We start from the raw sequence: 12624 nt of genomic DNA, 5'->3' as shown, positions 1-12624 counted from the left end.
TTTAACGTAAAAACGGCTAAAAGCGAATATATATGAACAGTAAATAGATGGCCGTGTATATTTTCATCATATTTGGAATATTATACTAAAACTTAAATGAGCAATTAAAATCTCTGATAAAGTGCCGCCAACTGATTGGTCGCGACACTGATGACGTAGGCGCGCAGTACAACAGAAGACGGTGTGCGAGTTGCGGGGAAACTTATTCTTTCGCACCGACCGAGTGGACTTCGCCGCTGGAGCGCCGAGTGGACTTGCCGTGGGCGCCGTGCGACCCTTTCCGTATTTGCGCCAGTGGACCTTGCCGTGAGCGACGAGTGGACTTTCCGCGAGCGCCGAGTTTGTTTCCGTGAACGCTCGAGTGGTTGCCTAGCTGAGCGCCGAAATGGACTTTGCCGTGGAGCGAGTTGGACTTTTTTGCTGGAGCGCCGAGTGGATTCGTCCGCTGGAGCGCCGAGTGCTTTCCGCTGGAGCGCCAGAATGGACTTGCCCGCTTAGCGCCGAGTGGATGGGAGGGCGGGCGCAGCGCAGTCCCATTAAAGTTCTGTAACATGATGGCGTACCCCATTCAGATGGAAATTAAGATCGTAACGACGACTGTAAAACTATTGTAAAAAAACGAAATATCATAAATTTGCCCTAGCTTAGTGCATCATAACCGTAAAAAAACTTATTTCTTCAATTATTTTACTTTCTTAACAGTCGAAAATTGTAATTTCGTAATCCTAATTGCATTAAACGGTTAAAAAACCGTGTCGCCATTCGCCCAATGAAAAGGAGGGATGCTCAGGAAGGGCATTCCGGCCATAAAAGGATATCTGCTCAGAACTGGTCACCATGGCGACCCTTACGAGATTGTGTGGTATAAACCTAAAATATGTTATGATGATAAATGACGCTTTGAAAAAAAAAGAAAATTTGTAATTATGATTTTCTTCTTAAAATACGGTGAAAAATCATTTTGTAATGTGTGTTTCCGTTTCGTTGCGTCCCGAAGCGCCGTTTGACAAGTAATCCCTAAATAGGCATTAACGACGTTACAGATTAATGAAACAGCTTTCTTGACAAAATGACAAAACGGGAATACATTACTTTTTTTTTGATGTGCGTGTGTGTGTGTGTGTGTGTGTGTCTGCGTGTCCGTTTGAGTGTGTGTGTGTGTGTGTGTGTGTGTGTGTGTGTGTGTGGGTGTCTGCGTGTCCGCTTGTGTGTGTGTGTGTGTGTGTGTGTGTGTGTCTGGGTGTCCGCTTGTGTGTGTGTGTGTGTTTGTGTCTGTGTCTCCATGTGTCTGTGTATATGTGTGCTTGCGTCTGTGTATAGCCATTGAAACCTTCATGTCTGCAACCCGAGTCTCGATTCCCGCCGCACAGAGTACAAAGAATCCTCTTTCTCCCTTTCATCCTATCTCCCTTTCTCCCTGTCTCCCTTTCTGTCTTTCTCCAAGTCTGTCTTTCTCCCCTTCTTTTCTCCCTGTCCGCCTTTTTCCCTTTCACCCTATCTCCCTTTCTCTCTATCTCCTTTTCACCCTATCTCCCTATCTCCCTTTCACCCTATCTCCCTTTCTTCCTCCCTTTCCCAATCCTAGAAAACTAAAAGTAATCATCTGTTCCAAGCACCTGATCTGCCCTGACGGCCTCGCTATGCAAATACAGGACATGCAAGCAGGGGGGGATTAACCACATCCTCTCAAGCACACGTAAGATACTTCTAAGGAGCTTTAGGGGGAGGGGGAGAGTTTTCAGCTCATTTAAAGCTCACCAGAGTCTGTTTATGGAGCTTAACCCTCGCGTTCTGGTCGAAAGCTTTGATCTTAAGAATGGGATGCTGGCATTTGGAATCTTGATACGCAAGGTAAATGATTCGCGATTGATTTTGTTCGAGATCCTGGGCGTCTTTTTGGGTGCTAGAGTTCCTTCAAGGAAGGGAGATTCCAAGAGGCTTGTCAGGGAGGAGATGAAAGAGATGAGGAAAAGGGGAGAAAACGAGTTGAAAGAGATGAGGAAAAGGGGAGAAAACGAGTTGAAAGAGATGAGGAAAAGGGGAGAAAACGAGTTGAAAGAGATGAGGAAAAGGGGAGAAAACGAGTTGAAAGAGATGAGGAAAGGGGAGAAAACGGAAAACCCGTTTCTCTCTGAACTGCTTTGAGAGCATCCCCCTCCCTCTCTCCATCCCTTCTCTCTAGGTGAGGATTTCAAGGAGCTCTTCCCTCGCTCACTTCTTTTCTCCCTTGCTCCTTCCTTCACTCACTTCCTTTCATCCTCCCTCACTTCATTCCATCCTTTTTCTTTTCTTCCTCTTTCCTCATTCAACTCCTTCCTTCGTTCCTCTCTCCCTCCTTCTCTTCCTCACACCTTCCCTCCCTCCCTCCTTCATTACCTCTCACCTTCCCTCCTTCCCTCCCACCTTCCCTCCTTCCCTCCTTCTCCTTCCCTCCTTCCCTCCCACCTTCCCTCCTTCCCTCCCACCTTCCCTCCTTCCCTCCCACCTTCCCTCCTTCCCTCCCACCTTCCCTCCTTCTCCTTTCCCTCCTTCCCTCCCACCTTCCCTCCTTCCCTCCCACCTTCCCTCCTTCCCTCCCACCTTCCCTCCCTCCCTCCATGCTGGCGATTTCACTTTCTTTTCGTCTCTCTAGTTCTGTATTTCGTGTCTCCCGACTGCTCTGCTCTCATTTAAATCTAAAGCACAAGCAGAGAAGAATCTCGCCCTCAACACCCTAAAAATAAATAGATAAATGAATAAATAAGATAAAATAAAAAATGTTATTTGTAAGTTGTGAAAGAAATGCAGAGAAAGTGATTTGCAGATGAGGGGACTCCTTTAAAGCTAGGGACTTTAGACATCTCGTTCCTTGAAGCAAGCAACCACGACTGAGTATTTTGCTTTTGTGATGGCTGGCCCCCTGACAATGGCAAGAAATAATAGGCTGATGCCTCTGATATGACTGGAACGCCACTAATATTGATGGATGAAGGTGGGGTTACAAGCAGCGGCATTCGGAAGGCCAGAGTTAGTGTACCTCTAGACTCGAGAATGACTGTGGTTTTCCTCTGGTTTGCAACACGTAACAGTTTTGGAATTCATGTCGAACATATATTGCAAGTAGAACAACGAAGGGAAGTACAGGAAAACACACGAATATGCCGAAGGCCTTTTCGCTTTTGCTTCCTCAGAGCACGAAACGAAAAGGCCTTCGGCACATTCTTGTGTTTTCCTGTACTTCCCTTCGTTGTTCTACTTGCATGGAACGCTATCTTGCGTGCGTACATGAGAAAGATCATGTTTAGATGACTCTCTGCAATAAAGACAGCACGTATACAGATGAATAGAGGGATAGATCGTTAAGTAGATAGATTGAGTGATTAACCGGGTAATAGACTGGTAGAGATTGATATAGCTGTATCAATTTATCGCGCGCGTGCGCGCGCGCAGGTGTGTGTTTGTGTGTGTGAGTGTGTGTGTGAGAGAGAGAGAGAGAGAGAGAGAGAGAGAGAGAGAGAGAGGAGAGAGAGAGAGAGAGAGAGAGAGAGAGAGAGAGAGAGAGAGAGAGAGAGAGAGAGAGAGAGAGAGAGAGAGAGAGAGAGAACGAGAGAGAGAGGAAGGGAAAAAGAAAAAGAGAGAGAGAGAGGGAGGGAATGAAAAACAGTAGACAAAGAAAGAGAGAGAAGAAAAAAATCAAAGAAATAGAAAAAAAAACAACATTAAAACAACGGAGTGTATATACAAAACAGAAAAAGATACTACATTAACTTCTAAAGCTGCAGTGCTACTTGATAAGCGTTATACATTGTCCTCACGCATAATAAATCACCCAAGCGATTAGATAAAGTCCTTTTTTATATTTTTCTTACACTCTGGGATCTTGTGAGACTCAGATAGATGGTTAATCGGGTTACATTAGTCATCTCTCCCGTAAATATTGGTAGAAAATCATTAAATTTCATCTAAATAAGAAATTTGGAATGATGATAAATTGTTCTTAATCTTATTCATTTTCTCGCTATTGAATTCAGAGTAGGTGAAAAAAAAATTATCTATCTCTCTCTCTCTCTATCTATCTATCTGTCTATCTATCCATCTATGCATCTATCTATCTCTATCTGTCTCTGTCTATTATTTATCTATCTATCTGTATATATATTTATCCCCCTCTCTCTCTATCTCTCGCTATATCTGTCTCTCTCTCTCTTTCTCTCTCTCTCTCTCTCTATCTATCTATCTATTTATCTATCTATCTATCTATCTATCCATATTATAGATACATAGCTAGAAAGTATAGGGCCGCGGTGACCGAGTGGTTAGAGCATCGGACTCAAGACTGTCACGACGGCAATCTGAGTTCGAGGGTTCGAGTCACCGGCCGGCGCGTTGTTCCCTTGGGCAAGGAACTTCACCTCGACTGCCTACTAGCCGCTGGGTGGGCAAGCCAGCCCAAGTCATTGCCGGTCCCAGACCCGGGTAAATAGATAAAAAACACGGGGCGGAAGGCAACGGCAGACCACCTATCTAAATTGCCAAGAAAATCATGGAAATCCATGATCGCCAACGTCCTTGTGGGACAGGGCACTTGAAAAAAAAAAAAAAAAAAATAGAAAGCAGATGAGCGTAATAAAGAGTAAATTAAGAGTAAAGCAAATTAGGACTAAGGAAGAGTAAATGAGAAAAGGGAATAAGGCACAAGAATCAAAACTTTAGGCTGGAGAGTATGCAACTGCAAGTTTTTTTTTGTTTTTTTTTGGGGGGGGGGGTTGTGTATTCTATAAGTCTGTTTGTCTGGTTGCCTGTGTTTCTGTTTATGTCTGTTTGGTTGTCTGTCTGTTTATCTGTCTGTCTGTATGTTTCTTTGTCTGTGTGTCCGTCTGTTTGTCTGTCTGTTTGTCTTTCTCTCTGTCTTTGTCTCTGTCTCTCTCCGTCTCTGTCTCTCTCTCTCTCTCTCTCTCTCTCTCTCTCTCTCTCTCTCTCTCTCTTCTCTCCTTCTGCTCTCTCTCTCTCTCTCTCTCTCTCCATCTCTCTCCATCTCTCTCCTCTCTCTCCCCTTTTCTCTCTCTCCCCTCTCTCTCTCTCTCTCTCTCTCTCTCTCTCTCTCCCCTCTCTCTCTCTCTCTCTCTCTCTCTCTCTCTCTCTCTCTCTCCTCTCTCTCTCTCCCTCTCTCTCTCTCTCTTGAAAGTAGATTTGTTACCTGTCCATCAAGGGGATGAAGGAGGGATAAAGGTATCTGTATATATATATCTATCTATCTATGCCTCTCTACCTATTTATCTCTGTCTATCTATTTGTATGTCTATCTATCACTTGTGTGTGTGTGCACACTATAGTCTGTATGTCCGCCTATCTGTCTATCTATCTATTTATCTATATCTATCTATATATCTATTTATGTCTATCCATCTATCCTTGTGTCTGTCTACCTGTTTATGCCTATCTATGCCTATCTCTCTCTCTCTCTCTCTCTCTCTCTTCTCTCTCCTCTCCCCTCCCTCTCTCTCTCTCTCTCTCTCTCTCTCTCTCTCTCTCTCTCTCTCTCTCTCTCTCTCTCTCTCTCTCTCTCTCTCTCCTTCTCTCTCTCTCCTTCTCTCTCTCCCTCTCTCTCTCTCTCTCTCTCTCTCTTTCTCTCTCTCTATTATGCATTCTTCTACACGCACAAATCATCCCTCCCTCGCGGCGTTCTCAAAAAAAAAAAAAAAAAAAAAAACAGAACTGTCTCTCCCCGAACTTTTTTCCCGCCGCTGTCTTGGGAGCTAATTAATTACACCGAGAAGTTAGAGACAGTTCATTAATACAAATGCCAGAGTTTGAGTAATCATTATTCACTCGATCTTTCTTTCTTTTTTTTTTTACTTATAAACACGGGCGATTTGATAAGGTACCTAATTAACATGCGGAAGGTTTTGTGTGAGTGAACGAATGGTTGTTTGCAATGACGTAATTCGTGTGTGTGTGTGTGGGGGGGGGGGGGTATAAGATTTGCTTTATTTGGGAAATTTGTTGTCTCTTTTCTTGTCTTGTGTCTTCTCCTTTATCATTTTTTTTGTTGTTTCTTCTTTTCGTTGCTGTCTTTGTCTGTCTGTCTGTCTGTCCGTCTGCCTGTCTGTCTGTCTGTTTGTCTGTCTGGTTGTCTGTCTGTCTGTCTGTTGTCTGTCTGTCTGTATGTATGAATGTATATGTCTCACTCTCTCTCTCTCTCTCTCTCTCTCTCTCTCTCTCTCTCTCTCTATCTATCTATCTATCTATCTCTCTTTCCCCTTTCCCTCCATGTTATCAAATTCTCTTACTCTAACCCCTCCCCCCATTCTCTCCACCTCCTACCCTCACCCCTTTACCCCCCTACACCCCTCCCTTACCTTACCTAACAATCCCTCCCTCCCTCCCTCCCTCCCTCCTCCCTCCCTCCCTCCCTCCCACCTCCCTCCCTCCCTCCCACCTCCCTCCCTCCCTCCCACCTCCCTAGCAAAGTGGAGGGCATTCTTCCCGTGACGCAAGAGATAATTTCCATCGCTCTGCTGTCAAGTAGGTCAATTACAAAGGATTGTTCCCGGGATAGCGAGAGAGAGAGAGAGAGAGAGAGAGAGAGAGAGAGAGAGAGAGAGAGAGAGAGAGAGAGAGAGAGAGAGAGAGAGAGAGAGAGAGAGAGAGAGAGAGAAGAAGAGAGAGAGAGAGAGAGAGAGAGATTTGATTTGATTTGATAACATTTATTTACAGAACAGTGCACATGCCCTGCAAAAAGCCAGGGTAAGATACCAAAGTATCTATCCAACTGGCTGTGCTTCTATTCGTGTAGAGGGCTATTAGTCAAACATTATTGTTATATACATGCCTGATGGGCTGTGCTATTATCACTATATGAAAATATCATTTGGCTGGTAAAAAAAAAAACTTTTATATCACTAATCATGTCAAAGACAAGACTAGTGTCTATAATAAAGTTAATATAATCAACAAGTGCTAATCTGTGAACAGTACTATTTGATCGATAGGATGCAGTTTTTGTGCAACAGAGTAAGTAATGGGTAAGATTATGCGACTTGGGCGCCTTGCAAAGTTTGCAGTGGTGATATGAAACTGGTTTTGCTTCCAAAACTGCATCCTGTACATATTGTATAGTGTACTGATATCCTATGCGTAGTCTAGTCAAAGTAACCTGCTGTCTCCTAGACAGTCCATGAGAGATTTTATAGGGTTTGTCTATATCCGATGTCCCAGCAATACTCTCGTAATGCCAAATAGTACCATATCCATCTTTTTTCATCTTCTCAGTGGTCCATACCTGACCCTCATAATCTCGAAGACAGCTAATAACACGTTTTTTCATTTGGTTGAGAGATAGCGGCACTACATAATAGGGATCTTCATGGGAAAGTGCTAATCTGGCTAAACGATCAGCCCTGTCACACAATGATATTCCTATATGAGAGGGTATCCAGTATAGTGACACTTGGATACCCTGTTCTGATAGTTTAGAAATTTCGTGAAGGATATTTCTAGTTACCATGTTTTCTGCATTAAATGCAGTGAGCCTATGGAGAGCGCCCTGGCTGTCGCTGTTGTTCACTACCTTTCTTAATGGCATGATATATGGCTACTGACTCGGCATCAGTTGTGCTTGTCCAGTTGGAAATACACACACTTTCTTTATAAAACTATATCAGGAATTAGTACACCAATCCCTGCTGCTCCATGAGGACCAATGGAGGCATCACAGTAGATTGCAAGTGGGGGCGTGCAATGAGGGGGATGTAGTATGTCATCTATATATTTCAAGTAATGGGCTTTTAGATCCGTTTTTGAAGCAATGGATTTGGGCCCTGTTAGTTTATCAATATAAGCATGTACATGAGTTCTGTGCCAAGGAGCAGTAAGTACTGTTTCTGGAATGTTAATAGCTTCGTTGTTCCATACATTGAAGAACATAATAGTATGAGCAGTTTTAGTTTTCCATTCTAAGTTGGAATGTATGAGATTGAAGTATCGAGGTCGGGTATGCCTAATTCTGTAATTTATCTCATTTGAGAGAATATTGGAGATTTGTGGTCTGGGTAGAATCTGCAGGAGTATGATGCCAAGTATGGTGTTAACTTGGATGACGCGACTGTGAATAGAGGGGAGGTCTAGCTCTTTCCTCGTGACGAGAACTTTGGCAGTCATTGGGCATCCAAGTATAATTCTCATGGCCTTGTTCTGTAAAATTTCAAGGGGTTTGAGGGCACTTGGTGGAAACATACTAAGAACTGGGCTTGCATAGTCTATTATGGACCTAACAAGGGAGATATACATCAACCTTAGGACTCTCAGGGAGGCACCTATATATGTTACTTATGTAGCGCAATGGTTTTAAACGCTCATGGCAACGTTCCTTGATGTTTTGAACAATATCCTTGGTAAAGCGAGAACTACGGGACATGAGGTGGGGAGCAGTCACCATAACACCAAGATATTTATAGGTGTCAGTTCTTGCAATAGTTTGTCCTCCTAACCTTGGAATGTAAGGTAGTTTACGAGATCTCGAAATATACTTAGTTTTGATTGGGTTGATTATGAGTCCGAGGGAAGCACACTTTTTGCTAAACCTCCGTAGAATGTAATCCCCCCTATCAAATACCTGAATAAGAATGTCATCAGCATATGATGTGATACTGCATAGGTTTCCTAACTCATCGTTAAGTTTGCAAAGAGAGTGCATAAGTATATTGAACAGTGTAGGGAACAGTACCCCCCCTTGTGGAGTGCCTAGTTCTAATTCCTCATAAGCACTGTAGGTGCCTTGGTACCACACTTTTGCTCTTCTCAAAGATAGATAATCCTTAATCCATAGCAGAAGCTTGCCCTTAACTCCCAAGAGTGTAAGTTCATGGAGGATTGCTGTAGGGGAGGCTCTGTCGAAAGCTCCCTTGAAGTCTATGAAGTAAGAAGACTCTGCATTACTTCCAATTAGATACTGTGCTAAACAAATTTGTGTTCCTCTCCCTTTTTGAAAGCCAAAGACAGATGGATGAATCAGGTCCTCGATCTGGTGGAGTAAACGAGTAAGGAGGATTCTTTCACAGGTTTTAGACAGGCAGGACGTCAGAGAAATTGGTCTATATTCATCAGGCCGGCCTGGTTTTGGTATGGGAATGATGGTTGCTTGTTTCCAAGTGGTAGGCAACATGCCTGCTGTGTAGGTTAAGTTGAAGAGATCAAGAAGAGATTTTTCCCCTTTACCTGTACCTTTGCAAGAAGTCGGATGAGAGAGAGAGAGAGAGAGAGAGGAGAGAGAGAGAGAGAGAGATAGAGAGAGAGAGAGAGAGAGAGAGAGAGAGAGAGAGAGAGAGAGAGAGAGAGAGAGAGAAGGTGGGAGGGAGAGAGAAGGAGAGAGAGAGAGAGAGAGAGAGAGAGAGAGAGAGAGAGAGAGAGAGAGAGAGAGAGAGAATGGTTAATGGTTAATGGTTAAAAGCAAGATAAATGTGCTAGACATCTAAGGTCATGTAGCACTATAGTTAATGTTAGGGAAGGGTGGTTGAGTTAGTGATTAGTTGTCTAAGCTGGGCAAAGGAATTGGTGAGTGAAAGGGTTAGGGTCGGGTGTGGTAAGGAGTTAGATTAGATGAAGGATATGTATGCGTTTGAGGAAAGAGAATAGGTTGTTGAAGCAGAAAGTGTGGGATTCTGTAAGGATGTCCGATAGGTTGGGAGGTCGGTGAAGGGAGGATAGGTGGGGGAAAGCAGAGGTGGGTAGCATAATAGGATGTGTGGGATTGGAAGGGGAACATTACATAAGGAACATAAGGGTAGATCAGATTTGACATCAGATAGGAGTGTGTTAGACGGGTGTGGCCAATGCGTAAGCGGGCGAGAGCGGTCTCCCAACGTCTGTTCCGATGAAATGGAGCTGACCAGGAGGAGATTGATAGTTTTACAGAATGTAATTTATTAGTGCATAGGCTTGACCAAAAAGATTGCCATCGATTATACAAGAAGGTCTTAAAGTGTGGGTAATAATCCGTGGCTGGGATACGTGAGAAGCGTGGTTGGTATGATGTGGACATAGCGGCGTGGCGTGCTAGTGTATCTGCCTGTTCATTGCCGGGGATTCCAACATGGCTGGGCACCCAGCAAAATTCGATTGTTTTATGGTGTTCCTGCCTGGCTTTGTTGACGTCTCGGCCCTGGTGAGTCGGACTCGCGACTCGCAGCCAAAAGCGAGGGAGAGAGAAGGAGAGAGAGAGCGAGAGATAGAGAGAGAGAGAGAGAGAGAGAGAGAGAGATCCAGGGGGGGGGAGACTCATGGGGAGAGGGGAAGAGGAGAAGGGTGGGGGGGGGAAGGAGGAGGAGAGTTGAAGGGGGAGAGGAAGACAGGAGGGGGGGGGTCGTGTAAAAAAACGATGGGGGAATGTAGAGGGGAAATAGGCGTGGGGTAGAGGGTAGAGCGGGAAGGGAAGAGAGAAAAGAGGAGGAGGAAGAGGAAAGGGGAAAGGTGTGGGAGGGAGAAGGAGGAGGGAGAGGGGAAAGGAGAAATACGTAGGAGGGAGAGGGAGGAGGGAGAGGAAAATAGAGAGAAAAGTGTAGGGGAAAGGCAGAGCAGGATAAGGGGAAAAGGGGGAAAGGGAGGAAAAGTTGGAGGAAAACAGGAAGTAGAGATAGAAAAGGAGAAGAAGGAGGAAGGGAAGGAAGGGAGGGGAAAGGAAGGAACTAGAGAGGGAAGAGAAAGGGAGAAAGTGAGAGGGGAAAGGGAGAGGGCGAAGGAAAAGATGAAGAGAAAGAGAAAAACAAAAGAATAACAATTGCAAAGTCTTATTTTCGCTCTCTAAAAACCGTAGAAAAGAAAAAATAAGAAATAAAAGGTGTAATCAATATAACAGCATTGGTAGACCCCCCCTCCCCCCTCTCAAATAACAAATTGTGTTAGATAATAAACTGAAATATATGAATAATTTAGATAACATTGTAATTTGGTTGAATCGAAATTAATAACAATACTATCTGATATTATATATGCATATAACCTACTTTTCTGTATTTTTTCGAATGTATGTAAATGAGTACTTGCTAAAACCACAAAAAAAAACCATAGTACTCCTGCATAATTTAGTTTTTACAGCATTAATCTGCATAAGAAATGCTACCATTACCCCTCAATACTTGAGAAATTCCTCTATCATCATCGCCATCGTCATCTTCATCATTATTGTCATCATCATCATCTTCATCACCATCATCACCATCATCGTCATCATCATTACGTTTTCATCATTATATTATTACTAAAATACATGCACACACACACACACACACACACACACACACACACACACACACACACACACACACACACACACACACACACACACACACACACACACACACACACACACACACACACACACACACACACACACTCTCTCTCACACTCACTCTCTCTCGCACACATATATTATAATATTACATGAACAACAATAGTCCTGTTGCATCTCTTTTTCTGCAATCATTCCAACAAGAAAAACACAAAACTTTTAATAGCATTTTTTTGTTATATCAAATTATATGAAACACAGTATTGTCCTTCCATCAGTCCGTCCGTCCTTCCTTCCTTCCTTTCTCCCTTCCTTTCTCCCTCCTTTTTTTTCTCCCTATTCTTTTCTGTCTTTTCTGGTGCATTTGTGCTTATCAGATCTTTTATATTGAAATTATTTTTTGATATAAAGAAAAAGGTTTGTACAAAGAGGATTCATTTACACTGTTCAAAGCATTCCATATCATCCTAGTGGATATAAATATATTTCATTTATTTATTGAAAATTTTCTGCCGTGTCAACACCAAAGGTCATTAGCAGCGTATACAAAATATAGCAACAGGGTGGGGCTTGCAGGCAAAGCCTCTGGCAAGGTTTTTTTTTGGTTTGGTAAGGCAATGTTAAGGCCGCAGTGGCCGAATGGTTAGAGCATGGACTAAAAAAAAAATGTCACGACAGCAATCTGAGTTCGTGGGTTCGAGTCACCGGCCGGCGCGTTGTTCCCTTGGGCAAGGAACTTCACCTTGATTGCCTACCTAGCCACTGGGTGGCCAAGCCAGCCCAAGTCAAGTGCTGGTCCCAAGCCCGGATAAATAGAGAGAATGATTACCTAAAAGGTACCACCGGCACTCTCCATGGAAAGGAACTGGGGACCCTACCACGTACTCACTCCAAGAGCATCACAACATGAAAACTACAATTAAGTATCATGCTGTGACCACGGCGGCTCAGACATGAACCTACCGTTAAAAGAAGAAGAAGAAGGCAATGTTAGTGGATTTCCAGCAAGATCAATGGTCAAAACAAACAAATGTACCACACATAAAAGGCTACACAGTATCATGGTAAAAGTATTGTAGTAAAAAGGGTAAATAGGGGATAACGGTTAGGATAAGTTGACAGAAGACGGGGATGAAAGAGAAGGAAAAGGGACGAGGGAGAAGAAATATAATTTGCTGAAGAAAAACTTAAGTATTATACATGCTGTCTCCACAGTGGTATGTATAGTATAAATACTTCAGTTGAATAGGTCTTTTCTTTTTCTTTGTGATTGTGCATGGGTGTGTCTGTCTGAGGGTTCTCTGTATATTTACGAGGTTCAGAACCTAGAATGAGGATTCTTTCTCTACTATTAAATTACA

Source organism: Penaeus monodon, chromosome 3 (genome assembly GCF_015228065.2).
Source record: "Penaeus monodon isolate SGIC_2016 chromosome 3, NSTDA_Pmon_1, whole genome shotgun sequence".
Classification (NCBI taxonomy): domain Eukaryota; kingdom Metazoa; phylum Arthropoda; class Malacostraca; order Decapoda; family Penaeidae; genus Penaeus; species Penaeus monodon.
This window is presented reverse-complemented; position numbering follows the sequence as displayed.